General features: G+C 36.8%; 1 protein-coding gene and 1 long non-coding RNA gene across 5 annotated transcripts in view; both read left to right on the top strand.

The window, feature by feature from the left end:
* The window catches only part of LOC100652122 (mastermind-like domain-containing protein 1), a 172,526-nt gene that overhangs the window by 102,676 nt on the left and 45,350 nt on the right, over window positions 1–24,500 (top strand). The window lies entirely within an intron of this gene.
* Window positions 17,078–20,724, top strand: LOC110119487. Its single transcript, XR_002307960.2, has 2 exons — window positions 17,078–18,725; window positions 18,796–20,724. It is a non-coding gene; the product is annotated as an uncharacterized LOC110119487 (long non-coding RNA).

The following is a 24,500-nucleotide window of genomic DNA, read 5'->3' as shown; positions in this document are numbered from 1 at the left end:
TCTTATTCCTGTTCTCCGTTATTTTTTCCCCATCTTTCTCGCCGACCTAATATCCGTAAATTTTCCATTTACTCGATTTCTATTAATTTTTTACTATACTAGTAGACCGCTGACCCTTATGCAAATTAAATCATACAAAAAAATTATACGAACGTTATCCATTATCTTCAAACTTATTCAAATATTTATAAGCAGTTGTGCATATTTGCTTATAATACGAAGTCTTTCTGTTTGAAATATCCAAAGACCGTGCATACAAATATAAATTGTATTAGTAGGTAAAAAAGTATATTGTAAGCTATTATCAAAAGGAGCGATGGAAATTTGAATCAGCATAGAAAGTGCAGGTTTAATGGGGAAAGAACATAAAAGACAGGAAGATGTTTTAATGACAGCTGGAAATCTGGTCGGTGGATGTCCGCGGGAGCCACGATAACATCGTCGATATTCCCAATGCCTACAGTGAACTCGATAAACAGGTTTGCGCACGACGATGCAGATCGTTAAGGTACCATTGAAATCTATATCTCATTGTTACTCACCGTATACGTATCCCTTCCTCTGATCTACGTGGTCTGAATTTGATCGCGGATCTTATTCAATCAGATATATTAACGATGCGTCGTTGCGAGGAAATTTTTTCTCTAGAATTATCTTATCTGCAGTGAATCAGAATGGTCTTCTTCCTCGATTGAACTGCCAACTATATAAGCAACATTGCAACTAATCTACCGATACCATCTATATTTCATGTCGTGGTTAACCGTACTAACTGATATTTTTTTCATATGATAGGAGATCGATAAACCTAACCCTTAAACTATGATCGTACAGGATGACCGTCATTACGAATGTAATTTAATGTTAATAACGTTATAAGGGATATTTATCGCGCCAGATATGATTTTTCAACGCGTTACCCTATTTTTCAAAGCGAGAGTCGACCGATACAGGCGAGGAAATATAATAATAGCAGAGCTAAATGAACATTTTCAAACGACTCACCGACGTATCGTTTGGCAAAAGTTGCCAAAGTTCGATATTAGCGTGGAAAATGCAAATGGCGCGCAGCTTGATTCGCGTTTACGATAATTATTTTGCGTTGTATGCATAATAACGACGGTGCGTGCATGCGTGCGCTGGAAAAGTTGCCTGAGTGGAACGTACACCGAGTGACACGCTACAACCGAATGCATGATTCATGTGCCAATTATCGTTCACACAGTTAAGCAAGTTTTACTGCCTCGTACACAGACGAGCACCCGCGCATACGTTCGTTCCTGATCAACCTCTTCTTTCCCTTTCTCTCTCTCCGCTTATTCTTCTCTATCCTTGATTCGTCTTCTTACCCTATGGTTGTCTTACTTCACCCCACTTTGTCCGGATTCGCGTCTACTCGTCTTTTTTCACTCTTTTGATCCGTTCTTCGCTATCCATGGCGTCACTTGCCTTCTCTCTTGTTCCGTCATTCGCTCCATCTGTTCCTTTATCTCCCTTTACCTGTTATTTTCCTATCAGGCCCTCTCTATTTGCCCTTACCGCCTTTCCTACGTTTGTCCCTCTCTTTTTTCTCTCTGTTCTCTTCCGTTAGGCCACCACACTCGCTCACACTCATCGTCTTCCTTTTAATCCATCGTCCTCTCTCATTCCATCATCTGTCTCCATCTTACTCGCTGTTTCGAACGTCCGCCTTCGTCATTCCTTCAATCTATCCGTTTCTTTCGCTCTTTAATTTATCCTCTAGCGTTGTCCTTCTCTATCTGCTTGGTTACCTTCTGTCCTTGTCCCTTCAACGTCCATATACTGGCTGGGTTTCTCGCTCGACTAGGATAGCATGTGTGCTCGTGTGCGATACACTCGCAACAACAGAACTCTCGCAGACACGACGACATAGCGTACACACTCGGTGAACGAGTTGCACAAAAAGCTGTGTAAACGGCGTTGCGTGCGCAGGAATATTGGAATCTTTCGTTGTCGATGTTATCTCCTTTAAGGTGGTGACGGAAGGTGGGGTGAATTCGCTGGAGAAAATTACTTCGGGATCTCTGTTGATACTCTCTCGCTTCAAGTACAGAACTATGGGTTTTATGGGGAGGATGAACTATTATAGAGACTCGTTGGTTTATTGTTTGTACAATAATTGATTTCACCGATGAGCTTTCCTCCTGTTGTTTATCTTTCATCTTAAGCGAACGCCCATTCTTTAATTTGCTAGAATATTACTTGTACATCGTTTCATTTCAGCTGAACATAAATTCATATTTATATTCGCAAAGATTGAAATTCCGATGGAAAACATTTCTTGAAATCAAGATCGATTAAAACTGATTATTTAAAATCGAATTATCTTAAATACGATTTCGAATTAAAACATGATACGGCTGACAGATTAACGTTGTCGGTATCCGTTAACTTATCTAGTGTTACGTCGAAAGTGAATTTTTAATATTTTACGAAATAGCGAACGACGTTCAAAATGCTAGTAATATTATCATAATCCTATGGAAGGTTTGAAAGGTATGGAAAAAGAAGATGAGCAAACTATTTGAAAGACTTTCAGGTCGTTGGAAGCGACGTAATTTGAATATCGAGGATCGAAGATGCGGCGTTCAATAAATTACGGGCCACCATGGTACAAGCCCGATTGACGATTGTTGATTTATCGCGACGATAACTTACATGACACACCCTTGTGTTACTGGAGAAAGGAATAGTAGATCGCTTTATTATATTTTCGGGGAATATGCCGATTTATGTTACAAGCCAAAGTCAATAGACCTTCGGACGAATAGAATTTTTTTTCAAAATCCGTTTCAACCACAATTATCGAAGTTTTGCTGTAAGTCCCGCGTTTTTATGCAACTAATTCATTTGCCAACTAATCGATCAGTCTTCTGAAAACTTTCGATTTACAGGAGAAATCTACACGATCGATCGTTTCGGTTACTTTCTTAAATCGTTCGTAACAATGTTACAACTTCGTGCAACGTAACACGAGATCGTGTAAAATTGCTAATCAATGTTTCATTTGTCCGGCAAATATATGTTTTATTCGTTTTATAAATTTGATATGTCCGAACAATGTTAATTGATTTGAACAGGCATTGTGTGCTATTTTCATTCTCTTCGGAGTTTTATCGAATTTTATCTTCGTATAAAATACAATAGAAACCATCGTATTTTCAAACGAGCTACACATAATATATTCATTTTCTACGCACAGTGCATTCCCTGAATATAAAGTTGGTGATTTATTTTCACGTGACGTATGATCCTGATATTCGAAGACTGGTCGTATCGTCGGAAAATACGAGTCCAGGGGCAATTGTTTGCATTTCTATTTACCTCTCTCTTGTATCTAACGCTCTGTCGGTAACTGATGTATCTGATTTACCTTTATACCGACCATGGATAGAATCAATGTAATTTTCATCGTTGAAAATATGTATATACATACGTACATACATGCACACATGTATAATAAATGTATATCTAGGAAAATCAATTTTTCATTTTGTACATCGGTGCAGTGCATTCGGTTCGACGTTTTATTTAAAATGGTTCCGACATATTTGTATATCGTCACGGGTAAAATTAGAACGTAGTGAATTTATTAATATATTTCTCTCTATTTTTAATAAGAACACAGATAATCAATTTTAAGCTATAATTTCGATTGTTCTGCATTTCTTCGATTGTATTGAATCCAGAAAGAAATGTATATTCTCATTCGATAAGTGCCGAATAGATCCTAACAAAGTTCATTTACACATACGTACGTCTGGTAAATTTACGGTGAAGTCACACGATCTTAACGGACGGTCTTAAGTTTTAATTAAAAGCCACATCGTCTGGCTCTAATTTGGTGTACTATCTACGTTCACGATTTCTTGTAAAGACTAACCTGAAATGTCATCTATCTACTAGGAATGCAAACGTTCGACGTCGCATTTTTCGAACTTTTAAAATTCTATCGACAATACATTCATTGTCGATTTATAGTCGCCATCGATCATTCGATCCGATTCAATTTCAAGGAGAAAGCGATTTTATGGCGCGCTCATAATTTCCAAACGTTCTCTCTCCCCCCCCCCTTTTTTTTCTTTCTCTTTTTCATTAAATTGGCTGGGTTATTAGCGAGATTTCGTTGGATCTGTTGATCCATTTAAAAATAGTTTGAGGTGTGCACATTAAATATTGGAATTTCACCGCTATATGTTTTAGTCGGAATAACATTGTGAGTGACATTAAACGCCAGGCAGATCAATATCTGCATTACGGTCTCTACAGAGAGCGGGGTCGTAAAATAAATCTCCGGCTGAAATGTTATTATTACTCACTCGAAGATAGAAATTACACAGTTAATACTAGTAATCCTTGTGCTAACTTTAATCTACCGGCATGCTAATTATAAATAACCATTCTAAATTGAAATATGTCATTAAATCACGGAATATATTTGCATTTTATACCGGCTATGCGATACGTAGTGAAAAAACTTACGTAAGCGACAATTACACGTTCGATCGATACTTACTTTTCCTATTATTGAATATATTATTTCTACGACGTATCGTTATTCGATAATTACTGTTTGTTTCTATTTTATTCTCGCAGATATTTCTTTGATAAATGTCACGATAAAAATTCGATTTGTCACGTCCCACGCCAATGCAGAGACGTTTGGGAATCAGAACGGGTTTATTTACGAAGCCAACGCGGTATTACGATATTTTTCAATTCGAATAATATACGAACTGATTCGGCCTTTGCATGACTAAATTGCTTGAAAACTCGTAACAGAAAGAGAGAACGAGTCTGTCCATCGTATGTATGTATAACTATATACCCTATATAATGCATTCTCTCTCGGCGTCGTTGGTAAGAGTGCGAGAGGGGCAACGACGACGTGGGGCATCTGTTTTGTATGTGCAGCGTGAATTTGAACACGTGTTTCATTTAAATATTTGTACCTGAAACTCGAATGTTGCCAATTTACACAAAATGCCGTGTGCGAGGAGTCGCTCGCAATCACGTTTAAAAATTTCATCTCGTGTAGTTAGTATATACAATCCGTGCACCCGCAGCGAATGAACATTCTTTTCCACAAGATTTGACTCTTTTCAAATTTTCAAATACCAACGTATTTTTGTTTTTTTTTTTTTTTTTTTTTTCATTCGCTGACTAAATTCTATTTTGGTCGATGTTTATCGTTCGACAAGTACATACATGGCAGACGAGCGCGTTGTGTTTAAATTGAAATCGGCGTGGTTGTGAAAATGACGTAAGAGTTGTGCGTGGGGATTTAATTAAAATTCATAAAAATAGCAGGAAAAATAGTAGGTTGAATCGCTAGCCATTTAATTAAAGCCTTAATTAAATATGTTAAAAATATCCGCGAATGCGACCGTCGGGATAATGAAAACCGCGGAAAATGATTTTTGCCTTTCGGGGCAATGTTTACACGAGTCGAGAAATCATATAATCCGAGCGGACAGATTTTAATTTCGAGAGATTAATTACAGAAATATTATTTAACGCACGTGCTCGCGAACGATTTTTACCGAAATCCAAGCAGCTAATGGAAAATTTGTGTATTCAACGCAATATTCCGGTTTTAATGTAGTAGTGCATCCGAAATACGCTACAACTTCATTATGCAGCTCTCTGTCCTCAATTATGCAGCTTTATTACAAATTTACAGACGCCCAGGCCGCGGACTTGAATTTTAATTGTACATTAAAATCCATTGCCCCTTATCAAAAATAAAATTGTTTCGCTCGCTAATTGAGCCTGATTACGTAGCTCGCCATCATTGTTTATTCAGTGAAATATGGCCTGGTTGGAACAGTTCTAAACAAGGCCGGTCTTCATTAAACTAGAAACATGTTATATTAAACCGTAATGTATATAGAAATCAATCATGCAATCGTGTCGAATGCATTACCTAATCTGTACGGTCTATCGCGTGACTGTATTTAGCTTGGCTTTAAAATTGTGACGTATTGTCGCAAATCACCACTACCATTTCTATCGAAACGTAAGAATCGTAAAAGGAAACGTGGAAGAAATTGTACAATTTATTCATTTGTCGTAGGAAACTTTTATATGTGTTAATTGCATGTATTACATGTGTATTATAAATGTGTGTATCAAATATCTTACACTTTCTACGTACAATATCGGATTCGTTTTAAATTAGTCGAACGAAATTTTAAAATGTCTCGTATAACACGCGTAATATGTTAATAAATAATTTCTACAAGCGTTCGAATACTTTCGTCAGCTGCTATATATGTAGAGACTAATTATAACGCTATAACTATATCGGTTGTAGAGAAACTTTTGGCAATCACTTTAACCATCTTCTATGCCGGTAGTGGAACATTGTTGCGGCTTGTGACATTTATTTTCAACGAAATTAATTCCGCGTCCGCGATGCCTCCCAATATTATTCTGCGACTGATAGATAAGAGTGAATTGGAGTCGCGCCAGCTGCCGAGTTCTGTATTCGTTCCATCGAATAAAATGGGAATGAATGAGTGATGAATTTAAAGAGCGCTCAGCCGGCATGAAAAGTGAGAAACTGATAGAGAGGAGGAAAATAATCGTGCTGCCATCGTTGCTCGCGTTTTCGAAACAATTTGACCGCCGATTCCGCGGATCAAAGTAAAAACTTGTTAATTAGTTTTACCGACGCAGGGAATGGAGAGAGAGAGAGAGAGAGAGAGAGAGCATGGGAAGAGTTATTACGTACACTTTCTTGATACTTTCGAAATTAAAGTTTTTATTCGACTACATTTCCCGTTTTCCATTTATTCCTTTCTTTTTTTTTTTTTATTCGAACTTTTAATTTAATAATTTTACGCTTTCTTTTCAGTCGCATATGAAAAAGGTTCACTATTTCAATGCGCGCTCTTTAGCTGCTCCTCTTTGAGAAATAGGCCAAGCAAATAACTTTGCATAAAATCGATGAGTAGCGAAACAACCTAACTCCACTTCAGAGGGAAAAATTTCGCGTACCGCTCGTTGCAATGGGATTTACAATAGGAAAGAGGTCGTACTTTTAAATAATGGCAGATATTCCTTTTTGCATATAAAGCGGGCAGCGATATCGAACGTCGTGCAAATAAACTTTCATTGGGATAATACTTCAATGGCGATCCTTGGAACACAGTATATTATTCCATAAATTCAGTATATCTGAAACTAATTCACCCTCCTATACAATTTATCCCCTCGTAATTTTCGCTAAAGCTGAACTTTGTTATTACTTAACTCACCCTCTTCCATTATTCTTATTATTATAACAGCTCCTCGCATAAAAAGCAGTTCATAAAACACGAGCTTTTCAGAAGTAAGTAATATCACGAAAAAAAAAGTATGTCTACGAACTGTGACGTACATCAAAAAAAAAAAAAAAAAAAAAAAAAGGAGAATCTGTAAAAAAGGCAAGAAATAAGGGTAGAGTCTCGATAAGAGAGATTAAAAATCATGAGTTCGATATCTGTGCCATGCAGAAGACATTAAATGCCAGTGATCGTGTACATTTGTTTTGGTATTTTATCAAGCCACACGTGATCGGTTAAATATCTACCCGACCTGATCAGACATTACAAATTCTCTCCCTTCCAACTGGTTATTTTTGTCAATTTATTGTCTCCGTCAGTATGACAACTGGCCCTAAATAATAACTGCCTTGGGTTTTTCGTGCTCGTTGCCCCTCTCGTTCTTGCATACTTAGGACTATGAGCGTGCGCGAGCGAGACAGAACGATCGAGGGGAAGCCGAGAGAAGGATGACCATACGCGCGAAAGAAATAGAACGATAGGTGGACACGATGAAACGAGAGAGAGAGAGAGAGAGGGAGTGAGAGAAAGGAAAGGGAGAAAGAGACAGAGGACAGCCGAGCGAGCGTATCCGGTCGTTGCCACGTCTAGAGCTCGTTCACTTGTTTTGTCTCTCCCCACTCGCTATACCCACGTGTTAGGATGCATTCACACGGAAAGCCACTAGTCGTAAAACCTGCTTTTCAGTTCTGTTCGCATTTGTCATGGGGTTAATTGATGTTAAGCGTTATGTGCGCGCGGATCTGCGCGTGTTTCATAAAATTCATCGAACTATATAGATTATCGGTCGAATCGAAAATTCATCGTTCATCAGAATTTCGAACTTTTACACCGAGTACATATATTTTTGAAACATTTTAGACGGCTAGTAATGGTGGAAGTCGTGTTTGCGTAGCATATTCGTGCCTACTCTGTTTATACATATTACATTCGATTATGGTTATATTGTGTGCTGTTTATATTCTATGCGCATATTGGTTGGTTGGCGTATCAATAATTAATTGATTATTAATTGTATCGTTATTGTAGCTGCGTATTCGCCCGTATAATTTTACTTAAACGTTAATCGGTTGCAGGTAAATCGAATTTAATAATATCCAAGAATCAAATTAATTAGTTACTACATATATTATAATGTAATATACATATGTATTAATATATTGTACCTTTAATTTGTTCTGGTTTAATCGAAAAAGTTACTTTAAAATATTAATAATTACGTTTGTACAAGGATATTATGATGGATATAAACGTTAAGAGAAGGAGCGAAAATTATTCCACTTTGATGTCGTGTCGCGTTTAATATTTCACCGGTCGGTAAGTGGCGAGAATATGATGTGCGCTCTACCCGTCATATACTTTCTTTACCAGAGAAGAAACTGAAAATACACATTTCACACGAGTTGTACCTCTTAAAATCATGATCGTTTCAAATAGGAAGAAAAGGATTTGTCGTCGAACGTGACTGGAATATCCTGCTGTTTGTTCGAACGAAAAATTCTTGCCCCATCAATTTCTAGATGCGAGCTCGTGTATAGCAAAATGGCCGCTTAGGTTTATGAGATAATGAAACAGATATTAAATGTATGAAAAAAGGCAATATTACACGATGCGGATCGTACGCGATGGCGTTCTCGTAGTTAAAATTTGTTCCCCTATTTTTTTCTATTTTCATTCTTTAAATTGCTTATTACTGAAATTAATTTTACGCTGAAAAAATACAAATGTAAATATTATCGAATTACAAATTTTTCTACTATTTTTTGAACCTTATATGTGTATATAATGCGTATTGATTTAGCTTTCCACGTGCCGGATGTTGGAGGGAACGTTTTTAAACGAGGCAGTAAAATTTTATCTCTGACATGGTATATTATTAAAATCACATTAATAAACTATAACAAGATAATTGAAATATAGAATTAATAATTAATTCTTAATTCGATCATTAATTATTAATGCGCTAATTTTTGTGACGTTTTATTTTTCAAATACCATCTATTAAATTATTCATTTAGAATTAATTAATGAATTATTTATTACTTTACATTGTCTTTTAATAAACCACATTATGCGTTGAAACGGAACACGGCGTAATTTCTTTTTATGACGCCACATCGTGGAACCGGAGATAGCGCCACGTTGCATTTCATAACCTGTAATTATCTCGGAATCGATTTATTTTTGTAAAACGAAATAACCAGCGATCTTCATTAAGTCGAAGATTTACTTGTCGTTTCAGTGGTAGCTCGTGATAAACATACAAAACGGCCCGACGTAAAATAACTTGGCAAGTCTAATGCCGTTGTAAGGCTTAATTTCCGTTTTCAGGGTGCCTCGTGTAACGTTGCCTTACGAGTAATTTCACTATTTTCCCTGTGACCCGAGGTTTCCACTTAAATACCTTAGTTTAACGAAACGGTTTAACTATTGTCCGCCGGCCGTGGAACGTGCGCATTCCAGCCAAGAAATGAATTCGCGAAATATTATTAGAGCATATTGTTCTAGTATATTGTTTGAATAGACATTCAATTTCCATCAACGAGGTCACAACTAAATATAATAAAGTTACACAATCGTGTCATCTTGGGATATCGTTGATGTTTAGTCATCGTTCGTTACGAACATAAAATGAATCGACGACTGTTAAAGTTAAAAGGAAACGAAACAAATAATAAAGTCGTACGTTAAAATTAACTTATTACAGTTCGAAAAATTGTCTGTTATGCCACTCGTGTATTTAGACGAGGCGTATTCTATAGCCGCATAAATACTTCACCTAACTTCTTCCTTCTTCTATGAAACTCTCTGGCCTGCCACTGTTTTTTTCTTGCTCCTCCTTTTTTCTCGCGTATCCTCTTTCGCTCTTCTTTCTCACTCTCCTGTTTCCATTTCTCCTTCAGCTCCTGCTTCTCTTCTTCCTCCATCTTCTTCACCTCCGCCTCTACCCCACCCCCGCCCTGCTCTTTTCATTCTGTTTTTCTGTTTTGCTTCATCCTTCCCTTTTCTTCTCCTCTACCTTTGCTTTTCCCATCTCTTCGTCGCAGTCCCCAGACAATATTTTACCGGCTTCCGCGTTGCTATAGTAACCACTCGCGACTTCCAAGTTCTCCAAAGCTCGTATGCTTCTCTTTTCATCTACAAACCTATATCCCTTCGCGATTTCTTTTGACCATTATGCAACGATTTGTCCGCGTTCTCCAGCCCCATATCTCCTCTCGTGCTGGTTTTGCCACAAAAATTTTTATAACGGTAGTACAAAATTGTTGGCATTTTTCTATCGTAGTTTCTCTCTTTCTCTCTATCTATCTTTCTATTCTTCTCTCTTTACCGATAAATGAATATTTGGTCGTGTAACGGGGTTATGATTTTAGTTCTCGGTTTCCACGCGAGGTGAAATCAACGATAGATTCATAATACATCGAAATATGGATTCTAATATATATCGTGCCTTAAGATATTGGATATTGAAAGGTTTCCCGGGATATGTTTGAAGACGTTGAAGAATCGGAATTTTGGCCGGTGTGTATTTATGTGTGTGTGCGCGCGCGCGCGCGCGTGTGTGTGTCGAGACATTCGCGAAAAATACGAGACTAAAATATTATTCTTTTTTTCTTTCTCGCTCGCCCGTAAGGCAAAAGTGTTCCTTGCCTTTTTATTACTTCCTCGAACTGAATCGAGAATGATGTTTGAATTGAAATATCGTCTTTCGGAAGTTATTCAATACCATGAAACCGTATGGACTGTGTATTCGCGGAATAACTTGTTCGGAAATCGTCGGGGATCGATAGAATTAAAATTCACACGTTAACGAAATAAAGGAGAATTTCGAAAGGAAGAAATTTATGTAGGCTGCCGTATCGTTAATTCGTACGACACACGAATTCTCATTTGAAAATATTTATCCATGTTAATTTCCGAAAAAATTGATTTTTACTCTCTTTCATGTCCTTTTCATCGTGTATGAAATTAATCGAAAGATTTGGGATTGTCGGGAATTTAATCGGACTAAAGGTTGTAACGTTGAAAATAGAACGCGTAAAACAAACTTCAGTTGGAAATGCAATTAATGCAAATTACTATCGTTGCTGTATGCCATTTAATTTAGGGAGATTTATTTTCACTTTAACATCGAGTTTGTGATGCTTTTTAAATCGTCGGCCCGATTCATCCTATTTCGAGAGGCAGGGAATAATTTCGAAAATACACACGTGCCAAAAGAATGCTGAATTCGATGGTGGCTGCGGAACCAACGAAATAAAAGCAGTTTTTCATAAAGAAAAAACGGCAGAGGATCAGAACAATAAACAATTTTTTTTTTTTTTTTTTTTTGCTAGTATACAAAGCGCACCTTTTCTGGCACAGTTATTCTTTTAATTGAGATTGTGATATTTGTATTTTTAATGATCTCCGACCTCGGCGGGGAAACCTTTTAATCGCGTAATTAAATACACTTCATCGAATTAATAATGAAATTTTCAGACGTTCGTTTTCGGTGGTGCGCGAGCATAAGCGAACGAGAAAGAGGATTAATTATCTTAATTAAAATTGCGACATGGCGGCATTTAATAAACGTTACTGTAAATGTTAATGAATTATATCAGACGCTAGGATAACTCGCGATATTAACAAAATCATATCGATAATGCATCGAATACGTTTGAAGATCATGCTTCAATCACATTATGATAAATCGGTTTTATGTTTTATGCATCGGATACGTGTGGAAAGAATTATGATAAGTCCATTTTATCTCATTTTGTGACTTAAAAAAAAAAAAAAAAGGTATTTTAATACGAAATACGTAGTATATACATAGCTATTGCTATTGATATTTTTGAAATGTTGGAGAGAATGGTAGAAACACGCGTTTAATCCCAAAATCAAACGGTAAAGTAATTTTGATTCGGAATTGGGAACTCGACAACATATTGAATTTTAGCAATTACTCTTGCGTTATGAATAAATATAAGTTATATCTATACGAACTATAAATTATACATATTTGTAAATTGCTCTCGTAAACTAAACATAAAACGTAAACATGAGAACACTCGTGTGACTTGTTATGCTTTTGATCTGCGGTTTTCATTTGTGCATTTATATTTACAATTAATTAAATCGGACAGTTATTTGAAGAGGAAATATATATCGAAATTAAAATCGGTCAGATATCTTGGTGTTTACGCGGAAAACGGAGGAATGCCTACAAAATCCGTGCTCGGTGATCGCGTGTCCAGCGAAATTACTGTGACGGTTATCGCATTGAACATTTTATATCGCACGAAGCGCGTGTCCCGTTGCTCATCCTTGCTTCGCTGCTGTTTAATAGAAAACTCTTTACTTTAAATATAGGATCCGGTCTAACTTCGTACGGCCATTTAAAAGATTGTTAGGTAGAAATTTTTGTTTAGAAATTTCTCGAAACGTTTCCCCGTTTCTTGGAGAAACTTTTATACGCTTGGATCGTAGAAACGAGCAAACTAACTTCTTAATGAATTAAAAAGAATTAAAGATAAACATCGTCGTCATTATCACTACTATTAAACCTATAATAAGATATATTATTAAAAACTGTGATCAAAATCCTACTGTTAAACTTATTTTATTGCTAATTTTTAATTTTGAATTCTTGTAATTTTTTTTTTTGTAACCTAGTTGCATTATATCGTTTAGCCTTCCAGCTTTTTCGTTAAAATGTATAAAACCGAGACCGAACAACGACTGTTGCAATAATGACTGTATTAATCGGAAAAAATAGATACGTATTTGATTATTCCTGTATTCTATGCGAGAGAGATTGACGTATAAAGGGACGCAAGTTACTCTCATCAAAAGTGAGTACATCCCTTTTACCCTTGGGCACGAACGTGCGTGTGCTCGCCAATCCTGTTTCAGCTTTGATAAATCGGGCCGCGCATGTTTATGCAATAACCGTGTGAGTTCTATTTAGATTACAGAGTCGTGGTTCTTATTTTGCGACGCACGTATATATGAGAGGAAGAAGGATGGATACGAACCTTGAAGCTTAAGGAAAATTCTTAGATAAAAATAACTGTCAATGAAAATAACGTAACGAACTATTGTAGTAGTATCGCTGTAATTTCGACAGTGATTTCCGAGAATTTACTATCATAAAATATGTTACACAAGCGTTTTGCAAAATAGTTTTCAATTTTTATGGCAGTGTAGAATGTTTGCGCGAAATGTTTGAATGCAACTGCAACGAATTGAATCGATGGTCCTGATTCTCCAATATCGGTTGACGAGAAATCAGCGTTTCTATGATTTTTTTTTTTTTTCGGAAAATAAATAAAAAAGGAAATAAGCGATTTTTGAAATGAAACGAAATATGTACGTAGAAAAGAAGGGAAATAAATTGTCCAAATGAAAGATGCAATGAATCGTCTCGTGTACATTTTAAGAACGTGGCCATATACGTAATACATAATGGTTCACGAAAATAATTCGTATGTACATTTAAGTAACATTGATTTGGATCGAGTTAGTCAATTACCCATTAAACTAATGAGCCTGAATATTCAATAGGACCATCTCTAACATTTATATATTCAAAATGACTATTCATGCTGTATACTAGATTTCGACTAAAGTAAATTCATGTATTATATTTGCAGTGAGTAGCGCTGGTATATACGTTTTTAGATCGCTTTCAAATTTTACGAATATAACGATACGACGATCGTTATATCTCGTTATACAGCGTTAATAAAATTTCGTAATATTCAGTACAATACGCGCATAAATTTTCCTGTAGTAAGTGTTGAAATACTTTCGTGATACACTGTATGTAATTCCGTTGAAATCGTATAAAATCCTATGAATCATATAGGAGTGGCAGTTACACGAACGAATAGCGTGCAATTCCCACAATTTTGTCGAATAGTTGAAACGAAGAACATAATAACGGGCAATTGAAATCGAGCGGGCGTGGGGGAAAAGAGAAACAGCATTTCCATCGATCGATTGAAAGCGTTGAGAGGTGGTTAAAATACGTTTGTTCATTGGGCCAATGCGCTGTCTCCCTCTATTCAGATAGCGACGAGTGCATTTCTGTATCTTATAGAACATGGAACAGGCACATTCGGCAGAAACCGCAGTGCCCTCTGGCCCTGTCCGACGTTACTTTATACAGCTTGAATCAAATTAAATCGGAATGTGCAGCCTCGTAACGAGGGACGTTCTGCTAATCCTCTTGCAATCAGATTTGCTATTGTGCGCCCAACGAAAAGAACTTTCCCTCTCTTTATTCTTGCTTTCTTCATTCTCTCTGTATTCCTTTCCTCTCTTTCTTCGTTCTTGGCCGTCGGTGCCGGCTAGTAATAAATTTGATTTTCCACAGGGTGATTACCGGTCGATTAATGGCAGAGCGACGTCTTACTTTTCGTTCGTGTCAATTTTTTCCCATTCATCCCGAATGGTTTTACGAATTTTCGTTTTTTTTTTACCTCATGTGCTTTCTTTTCTTTCTTCTTCTTCTTTTTTTTTTTTTGCCATTTAATTAATTTTCCTGATTGATCGGAAGATTGGAAAGGTTTTTCGAATGGATTCATTTAATATACGCTAAACGAGAGTATACGTACGTACATATATAAAATTTAATATTCATCGCTCGAAAGGTATTGATTTTAATATAGGTCTAATAAAATTACGATATAATAACAGATATGGGAGTAATGCACCTGATTCCATAGCGAGCCTGAATTAGAATTGAACAGTTTCGAGTGTATTATGCAAATTGTAATTAACTGATATTTGCTCGTAGTCTGTGGCCACCGCGGACAACTACGTCAGTGAACATTTATTACTGCAATTTATGAAATTGAAATTGGACTGTAATGCTGGCTGTGATCAAATTGAAATATTTGAGATGTAACTGTTCTTTAAATTAAATTGAAAGCTCTCTCGCTCGTGCTCGGCAACCGCATTTCACTGCTCGTCCCGTGAATCGCGTATGAATTAGAGGAGAGATTATTATTATTATAATTCGCGAATGGTCGTGGTCGTTTTTAGAGATTTTCTTTCAATCAGTCAGCTCGAAACAGTTATGTACTTTACCGTGATTTTGGTAGAGTTTTACGAAAATAAAATGTGCAACGGAATGAAAACATCGAAAAAGTGTCATCGTTGTTAAAAGCAGAAAAATAAACAGAGAGAAAAAATGTGGTTCTCTTTAAAAAGGAAGAGAACGTAGGTAAAAAAAAAAGAAAAAAAAGGAGAAGGTAGGAACGGAAGGTTTACAGAAGTATAGTATCCGTGTCTCAAAAGAGGCACTCGGAGCGTCAATAAACTTGTATAGGGACGCTCGTAAAATTTTTTTCTCGAAAACGAAGCAACATTCAAGTATGAAAGACCTTTTGAACTCGCCTTAAGTTTACCCGTATTTACGAGATTTCAGCTTAGACGTCACGCGGAATGAAAGATTAAGGGGGCAAACAAAGTAAAAGGGAAATACACGGTAAGGGTTAATAGTAATAGTGGGGGAAAACAGATTCGAAGTGAAAAGGGAGGGCGCGTGAGCGCGCGCGCGCGCGCGCGCGTGGAAACTACCAGGAGCAGAAGGGAGAGAACACAGAAGGAGGTAGAAAGAGAAACCCGCTCAAAGTTTTGGTCAATTGATCCTACGTTTAATCGAATTAATAAAGGACGCAAACGAAACTTTGTTGACGAATACCCGATACGCTTGAAAATGTCTGGTTTCCTGGGAAATATATTTACTTTGCTTCCCCTCGCGTTAATTCGATTTATTAGAGCCACCAAAGTGGCATTGTCCTGAAAAGTTGAAACCGTTAAATCGACTGTCCCGTTTCTACGTTGAGATACAATTGACAAAAACATTTTTCACTTCGTTTCGGTTATGAATTCGTATATGGAGATTAGAAAACGAAATGCGATTACCAAGGTTTCTCGTGTTCGTTTGCAGTCCTTGGTTTCGTACGTACTACTTTCTTGTTATTAGGTATAAAAAGTTTGCTCGTGTTATTATTTGAAATTGTGAAACGTGGGACCGTGCAAGAGTTAGGTTATAAACGTACAGTTGGTAGCAAAAGTTTTCGGGCGGCGGTAGCAGCGGGCAAGAGCACGAAAATATTCGATTGAAATTTATATCGCGATCAATGTTCCCGTGGATTTTTAGAGGAGTTGAAAACTTGGGGGGAAAAGTATAAAAAGTATTTCGCAGAGGTGGAGTTTAATTTACTTTCGCAATAAAGTGCACGATTTTATTTTCTCATAAGGGAATAACGTAATGTAACTAACCTGTACGATGCCAAGTACCGAACACATCGCGCGCGCGCGTGCTTGTGTATTATTTCATTTAATGTAGTAAGAAGAAGTTGGCAATTGAAATAGTAAAAGCGTGGGCGTGTTGAGTTATATAAAAGCGCCCGTAAAACGCGAATGCTCTTATTTTCCCTCTTCTTTTTTTTATATATGTATATGTGTATATATATATAGGATATTGATCACTCCTACATTATGAACACAAACCAACGTCTTATTCTATTTCAACCTGTTTTATATATATATAATAATATATATAACCTAATATATATAATAATATATATAACCAATATATATATATATATTGAAATAGAATTATGTTTTATATATATATAATAATATATATAACCTATAATATATATATATAAACAGGTTGAAATAGAATAAAACGTTGGTTTGTGTTCGTAATGTAGGAGTGATCAATATTTAAAGACTTTGAAAGTAGGTAAATGCAGCGAATAAAAAGAAAGCAGGGTAAAAAGTTTGATGATGTTTTTAACTAGATGTTCTTTTATCATTAAAGGAAAGATTTCTGGTTTTTGCGGTATTTACTTATGCTTATAGCGGTGGCCTGATACAATTAAGTCGTTTTCTGATGGACGTCCGTTTGATTTAGTATTCGCGGTAATTTAATGGGCGAAGGTAAAGGAGAATGACGCATGAATAATTTATTTAGGAAACTGGAAAAAACCTTCGACTACACGCAACTCGTTCGAGATCATTTTATCCAAACGGTTAACAAGCTACGCTATGAATGTAAAATTGCTTTTACTGTTTCGTACAATTCGTTAACAAATTTGCTTTCGGTTGATTTGCAACGAAGAGATGAACGTTTTATCCGTTGCGAAAGTTTCGTAAGAGAAAGATAAACATTTCTGGGCAACTTTTAGCAAAGGAGGAACATACCTGAACGTTCAAGGATTCAGTTCAAGATTATATTGGCAAAGAAGTCCGTAGAAAAGCCAGGAAGTTTAACGTTTGTAATCTCCGACAAACGTATAATTTAATATCGCGATCTTTAAAATGTTAACGAGCTCTTCAGAGAATTTCTAAGTGACTACGAATGTACTTTAGTATTCAAATAAACGAAGACTATTGCTCCGATATAAATACCTTTTGAAACTTAAGGAAACATTATGTCCAAGTGCAAAACAGATTTAAGGCTTTAGCCGGACAGCTAAAGATACAAATTCGACCAGATTCAAAATTTAGAATGCGGAAATTAAAATTATTCGTCGATACGTTCGTCGGATGAATTTCGAGTTTTTGAACTTCAAAAGGTTTTCGAGAAAAAGAGACGCAGGACTTTTGCTGGCGGATCTTTGGGGTAGGCACGTGCCGAACGCATTGTTCCTTTTTTGCCGAACACGAAACAGAAAAGAGCGGCTTTTCTTCGACGTGTAAACGGGACTTTATGCGCTGGTTATTCATGCCATTCGCGTGTACGTACGAGCTTTCGCACATTTACGCTACTCATTCATACAGGGAAAGAGATATAAATACGCGTGCGCGTTTGCGAACACGTGCGCATACACCCACGATGCGTAACGACCGTGTAAAGTCCCCTACTCTTTTCCGAATCTCCGCCACTCTACGATTTCCCCACTCCTTCCATTGCCATCTCCTCGTCGTCCCCGTTATTACTCGAAAACCTTTTATTTATTTATGGAATACATTTCAAGATTCAATTTTGTCCACCTAAGTACATGCTCGCCTCGCTTATATCCGTCGTTTGTTTGTCCTTTGTTTGTCCGTTTTGCTTTATACCTTTCACGTCTCTGATTCTTTCCTTCTTTCTCCGATTGTTTTATGTGTTCGAGCGCAAAGCATGCACGTTGCTCCGTCAATGAATTCTGATCGCGCTAAGCCTTGTACCGACGGTCGGTAAAAAGTCCCTCTTGCAGAAGTTTGTAAAGTGAGAACACGTTCACCTAGTTGCAATTATGTACTCTGTTTAATTCTGTTCTTGACACTCTGTGTCGTTTGATCGCGAGCCGTTTTCACATCCACGGCTAACCGTCGTGCCAAACGTGGTGCACGCATGTTTATTTGCATCCGTGGATATTAAGAGTGGTAAGTTTGATTATCTTCCTTGGAAACTCGCCACAAAATCGATCAGTCGAGTGTTTCGTTTCATTTAAAGCATTACCCGAGTTTCGGTACTCGGAAAACGGAGACCATTTCGCAAACAGCGCGGACCAAAGTTTCCAACTTAAAAGAAGTGTGGACAACGATTAGCTTCTGATTAAAACAAGAAGATCGATGTTGTAACGGAAGAGTAATTTAAAGCAAACTAATGTCAATCAAAGAAACTGTATTAAATTACGTTATGCTAACGCAACGAATATAATTTGCATATTACTCGCGAGTACATGCAAATCCAAGGAATTACTCGGCATCTATGTTTTACCTGGAAAAGAGTGCGCCACCGTATACGTAACTGGGAATAAACGTGGTTATTATTAGAAGAAATTGTATGCGGATATAACTAATAATGACGTATAATAGTATTTTCGTCTCATGGTGGAAACTGAAGGCTTGGAAATTCGGTAGCCGCATACATAAGCGGCAGAAGCACGATTAAACTTTAAAATGCAATTATCTCAAAATAACTGTGCTCGGCAGTTAGCAAGTCTGCGCTCAGTAGGGCAACGTAACCCTTATAATTGCTCTGAATTAATACATCAAACAGCTATGTTATCTAACATGCACTGTACTATGGTATGAATGATACTATCTGTAATTGCATATTCTGTTTAGAATTACGCTTTCAGAATTGGTTTATGCACATCATTTAAATATCTCAGTGTTCGAAATTTATTTTTTCCCCTATCCTTTTCTATCGTATATTTATTTAACGCCATAAATTTATTTAATAATTTATTTAATAGATACATTATTAAGAAAACCTGTTTGGAAACGCTCGTTGGAGTATTTTGGTCGACGCAACTTTTACCTAAATTATAAACACCATATAGAGAGTTTTCGAAAGCAGCCTTTCAACTCCGATAGAATTATTCTTTCTACAGGCTTTTCTCTTTTCCCCCGTTTATCCTTTGTTACTCTTTCAAAGAATTCTTTTTATCTTGCTTGTGAAATTTGTTAAATTCTTTCTGAAAAATACTAACAATATTACATTTTCACGTGGAAAAAGTTAAAATCGACGTAACTAAAATTGTTTTGCTTCTTTATGCCGTGAATTTTCCAATCTATTATAAAAATTTCTAGCTAAATGATGGCTCGGTTAACAGGTTGAAAACTTTGTTTGTTGAACAATATTTCAAGCATTCGATGCTCTCGTAATATTTCCATCGTTCATTGTAAAAATAAAGCGAAACTACAACACAACTTTTAATGCAATTAGAAATTCGCTCTTTTCGCGCGGTCGTGTCGGAAGAAAAATTGAAGTTGAGTTAATTAATAAAGTTGGAGATTGAAGGCAGATGCTTGGGAGAATTCGCAGAATGCGAAAAATTTACGACCAAACTATTCGATCGCGAAGTTCGTCAAATTGTCCTGCTGTGATCGTTTAAAATATCAAACGCTGTATGTTCGTAGGATCGCGTAATTATTGTAATTTATTAGATTCTCGTGAGCAATGCGACGAGCAATATCGTTGGGAATTCTGTAAACGTTGGGAAACATTAGGAAGAAAGGAAGGAAGGGAAAATGTTGGTGAATCGTGGATGGTTATTCTCACCAAATGCCGTGTTGCGAAAATCGAGATGAGCGAGACTTCCATTTCGCTATTGCTCATTCCACCTCTTCAGCGACTATGTCAAGATGAAATTCTCGAAATAGACGACTTCGCAATGGAGAGAAACGTGCAACAGAGACACTAAAGAACCAAAGAATCAGAGTGAAAATGAAAATTCGGTTAAGACTCTTTTAATCCTATCTAAATCGTTGTTGCACAATTTTATTCGACGTTGCTCGCATATTTAACGAGTCGTCAAACTGTTCTTCATGATTTCCAATATTATTGTTACGGCTCTTTTGTACAATAGTTCACCGACTAATAGTGTTAGTAAAATCGATTTCACGATTTTATATAATATTTGTCGAGCAGGATGATCAAATCAAAAATTCCATTTCATGTCTTGCTGTAACATTTTCTACCATTGTACGTTGATGTTTAATAGATTTACGAATTGTACAATTTTGCTAGAAATATCAATTAAGATTCACTAATTAATATTTTAAGAAATGTTTTAACATAGTCGACAAATCTTTCGTACATTTTCGATTATTAGAAAATTGTTTAATCATAGAAGAGCATGATCCGATTCTAAACTACCGAATTAACGTGGCAATTAAATGGTTAATGACATTTGGTGATTACGTCGATAGATTCTCGAATATCTTAAATTTTAATAAGGAAAGCCAATTTCATCTTGGTAAGAAGTTGGATGCGCAATGCGAACTGGCTACGTAATTAAACTCCCTTTTTCCGTGGCTCGAATGTCCTTTAATATGTAAAACGAGTCAATTAGAATATCAAACGTGACCTCAAACGAGAACACGCACTGCTGTACTAAAATAGCGTGGATACACCACTTTACCAGCCGCCCCTTTTCCCGAGAATCGTTTCACCTTCCGCAATCGTAGCTTCTTTTGCAATCATTTTCGGATCTCCTGCACTCGGGATCTCCTTCACTGGTGAAACATCAAACAAATTGTTTTCCTTCTCCGCAACTCTCAAAGTTGTTCGATAAGAACAACAGCGAATGCAAAAAAGCGAAAGATTTATTTTACAAATAAAATTCGATAATCTTTTGCTATATTTATGAATCAATTTCAACTGTATTTAATTAACATTGTCCATTCATTTTCTGTTTCAAGTACTAACTTGTTATTTATTTTCCGATTCGTTTATGGATGGCATAAAAAAGGACTCATTTAGGTGAGACGTTTCATGTACAAATGAGAATAAAGAAAAGCGTTTTAGAGCGATCGAGCAAAATTGCCAAAAGGATTAACGATGCTTGAGACGAGCGTTGCAAAATTGACAAATGGTTATTCGAATTGTTGTAATAAACCACAATACGATGCCAGCCACAACTGGATGTAAATCGAACAAGGTCGTTGCGCGCCTATTGAATCAGGCTTTATGCGTTTTGACATTGAGCTTGCAATCTGAAAACGATGTTGTTTTCGTTCTTAATCTTATAGCAGATTTAATGCACGAGAAAATGAACAGTGACGAATGTTTATGCTTCTTCGTGGACACGTTGACGATATTTCTTCTCAGCTCCCAACCGGACGTATAAATTTATTAATCCTGTCAAATCTGAAAAGATTATTTTTTCCATGCTCCACCGTCGAGCCATTAAAAAAAAAAAAAAAAAAAGGAAAAGAAATAAAAAAATGTATACGTAAAAGGCAGTATATCGTAGTCAAACGATTGAAGGGGTTTTAGTAGTACATATACGCATTCTGTGGCAAAGCGATTCGAACGTTGGCATAGCTGATCAGACAAGAATGAAGTTGGTTAAACGTGAAAATAAAGTGCTCTCTGGAAGCTTTACGCCAAGCACGTACACGCAAGCTGCAATTTGCATGCTTTTATGCGGTGCGAAGTTTACAACAAGCGCGTACACGTGCCACCGCCGGAAAAGTTTCCTGTTTTTCTTACGAACTGCTCGTTCGAGGGGATATCCGAATGGATAAATTACGTCGTCGCTCTCGGCTGCCTTGCGACGCGTGCCGCGCGTCTAGGGGAAAAAAAGTTCCCCACTCGAGAGTTTTTTTTCCTAACCTTGTCACCGATACTATACGAAATAAGCTTATTAAATCACTCACAGCCGGGATAATTAAATAAACGACTATGATGATTTGAATTTTGCAATGTTTTAATTATCTATCTTTAATTTTGGAGCTTTGTAAAGAAAAACCTATATAAACAGCATTCTCTAATTAGATACTTGAAACTTTGATTTACTTTCTAAATATAAACCGAACAAAGTTGTTCGGAAAGCTGTAAGTTGTTGTAAAAATTGAAACTAAAACTTCCGACGCAATTTGCTCGATCCACTGTTTCATCTTATGAACCCTTTTCGCAGAAAGCTTCTCAGTTATCGGTTTAGAACAAATTGCTAGCTGTGTACAATTATGTGCCACGTGAAGTTTCCGTTTGTACTGTACGAACGAAATTGCCGAACGTTTCTACTTATTCTCCGAATTCTTCGCATACCGACGGCTTCGTATGCAAACGTTCGAGAATTTACATATTTGAAAACAAAAATGGCAGTACGATATCGCGTGCGATAACGTTCGACTCGCATTCAAATTATTAATACACTTATCGTGTCTATCGCTTCTTTTTCTTTTACATTTTATGTCCCATTATAATCGCAATGATCGTTACGACGGCATTAATCTTCTTTAATTTGCGTAGAATGTTGCGAGTTACTTAGAAACGCGTCGTCAATCCTTGCGTGTTTGATCAAGTTTTCCGATCATGCTCATACTGTTCATAGCCTTATACATATGTAGAGGAATCGTATTAATCAGGGAAGATATGCTGAAATTATCTTGAATCATATTCATCCTTCTCACATATAGTGGCTTGTTGAAGTATTTCCATGCTTATCATAGAAAATTCTTGAAAATGAATTCTTGCTAATGAATTTTCAAAATATTCCACGCCTAATATATTCGTAATACCTCGAATTGTACAATACCTCGAATACATTCGCTAACTACTGTATTAAGTAACGATAATTACGACTGCGTAATAATATTTCGTTAATCTCGAATTAATTGGCAGCTCGTTCGAAGGCACGACAAACGATCGAAAATTGTCCTTAACTTGTCCGTGACAAATTCGATTCCCTGTGACATAAACGTCGCTGATGGTGTTGCGTAATTTTACGTAATTACTCCCTCGTCGCTGGAATAGCTGCTTCGTCCGTAGTTTATACTGAAGCACGCGGATCATTAATATCCGAAATTCTTGGCCTTTCTTCTCCCGATTGAACGGTCGGCTTGCGTATCTGGCATTTTCGTTAAAAAAAGAAGTGCCGTTTATTACGATGGGCAAGGCGTATCGGCGTAAAACGACCTTGGTAAGAGATTCAAGGAAATAGAGAATGAATGAACTGGCAGGCTGATCGATCTTTCGATAGTTACGTCGTAACGTTGACAGAAACAAAAAGACGAATTGCAGAAGAAGAAGGCACGACTAGATGCGAAGAGTGCGGATAGCAACCAAGAGAAGGGAGGAGAACGCAAGGTGGAAAGAAGTTGCAGCGAAATAAATTATGCAAAATACTTTCCTTCGTTGGAATATGAAATCGCGCCACGGAGTTTCTCGTCACACGAGGCAAAAGAATTCACTTTGCCGCGGCGAATCAGAGACAGAGAGTAAAAAATAAATTCGATAGTATTCTGATTCGGCGTTATCAAATCCGATTGTTGACGAGCACAACAGTAGCGCGAAGGATTGTTCTATTTGTGCTCGTTGTATCATCTTCTCTCTCTTTTTTTTATGCATTTTTAATATATTTTATATTTATGGAATATCCATTGCTTTAAAAAAGCAAGAAGAAGACGAAAGTAAAAGATAGAGAAGTGAAAAAAATTACGAGAATATTATGAGATACTACCAAGTTAAAAGTTATATGAAATCCGTGAGGAGAAACATCGATCTGCTGGTGGCTAATTGAACTACAAGGGAGGATAACTTTCACAAAATATTATGTAGTTTGGAACAAGTTCATCGCGGTTTTATAGTATTCTTTAGCCTGTCAGAACTTTTGAATACCACGCTGTGAGACAGAACTTTTATTTACTTTTGACGGGCGGAGGGTGGAAGTTCCAGATTCCATCTCCCTTCTCTTCCGATAC

The sequence above is a fragment of the Bombus terrestris genome, chromosome 8, assembly GCF_910591885.1.
Source record: "Bombus terrestris chromosome 8, iyBomTerr1.2, whole genome shotgun sequence".
NCBI classification, from domain to species: Eukaryota; Metazoa; Arthropoda; class Insecta; order Hymenoptera; family Apidae; genus Bombus; species Bombus terrestris.
This window is presented reverse-complemented; position numbering and strand designations above follow the sequence as displayed.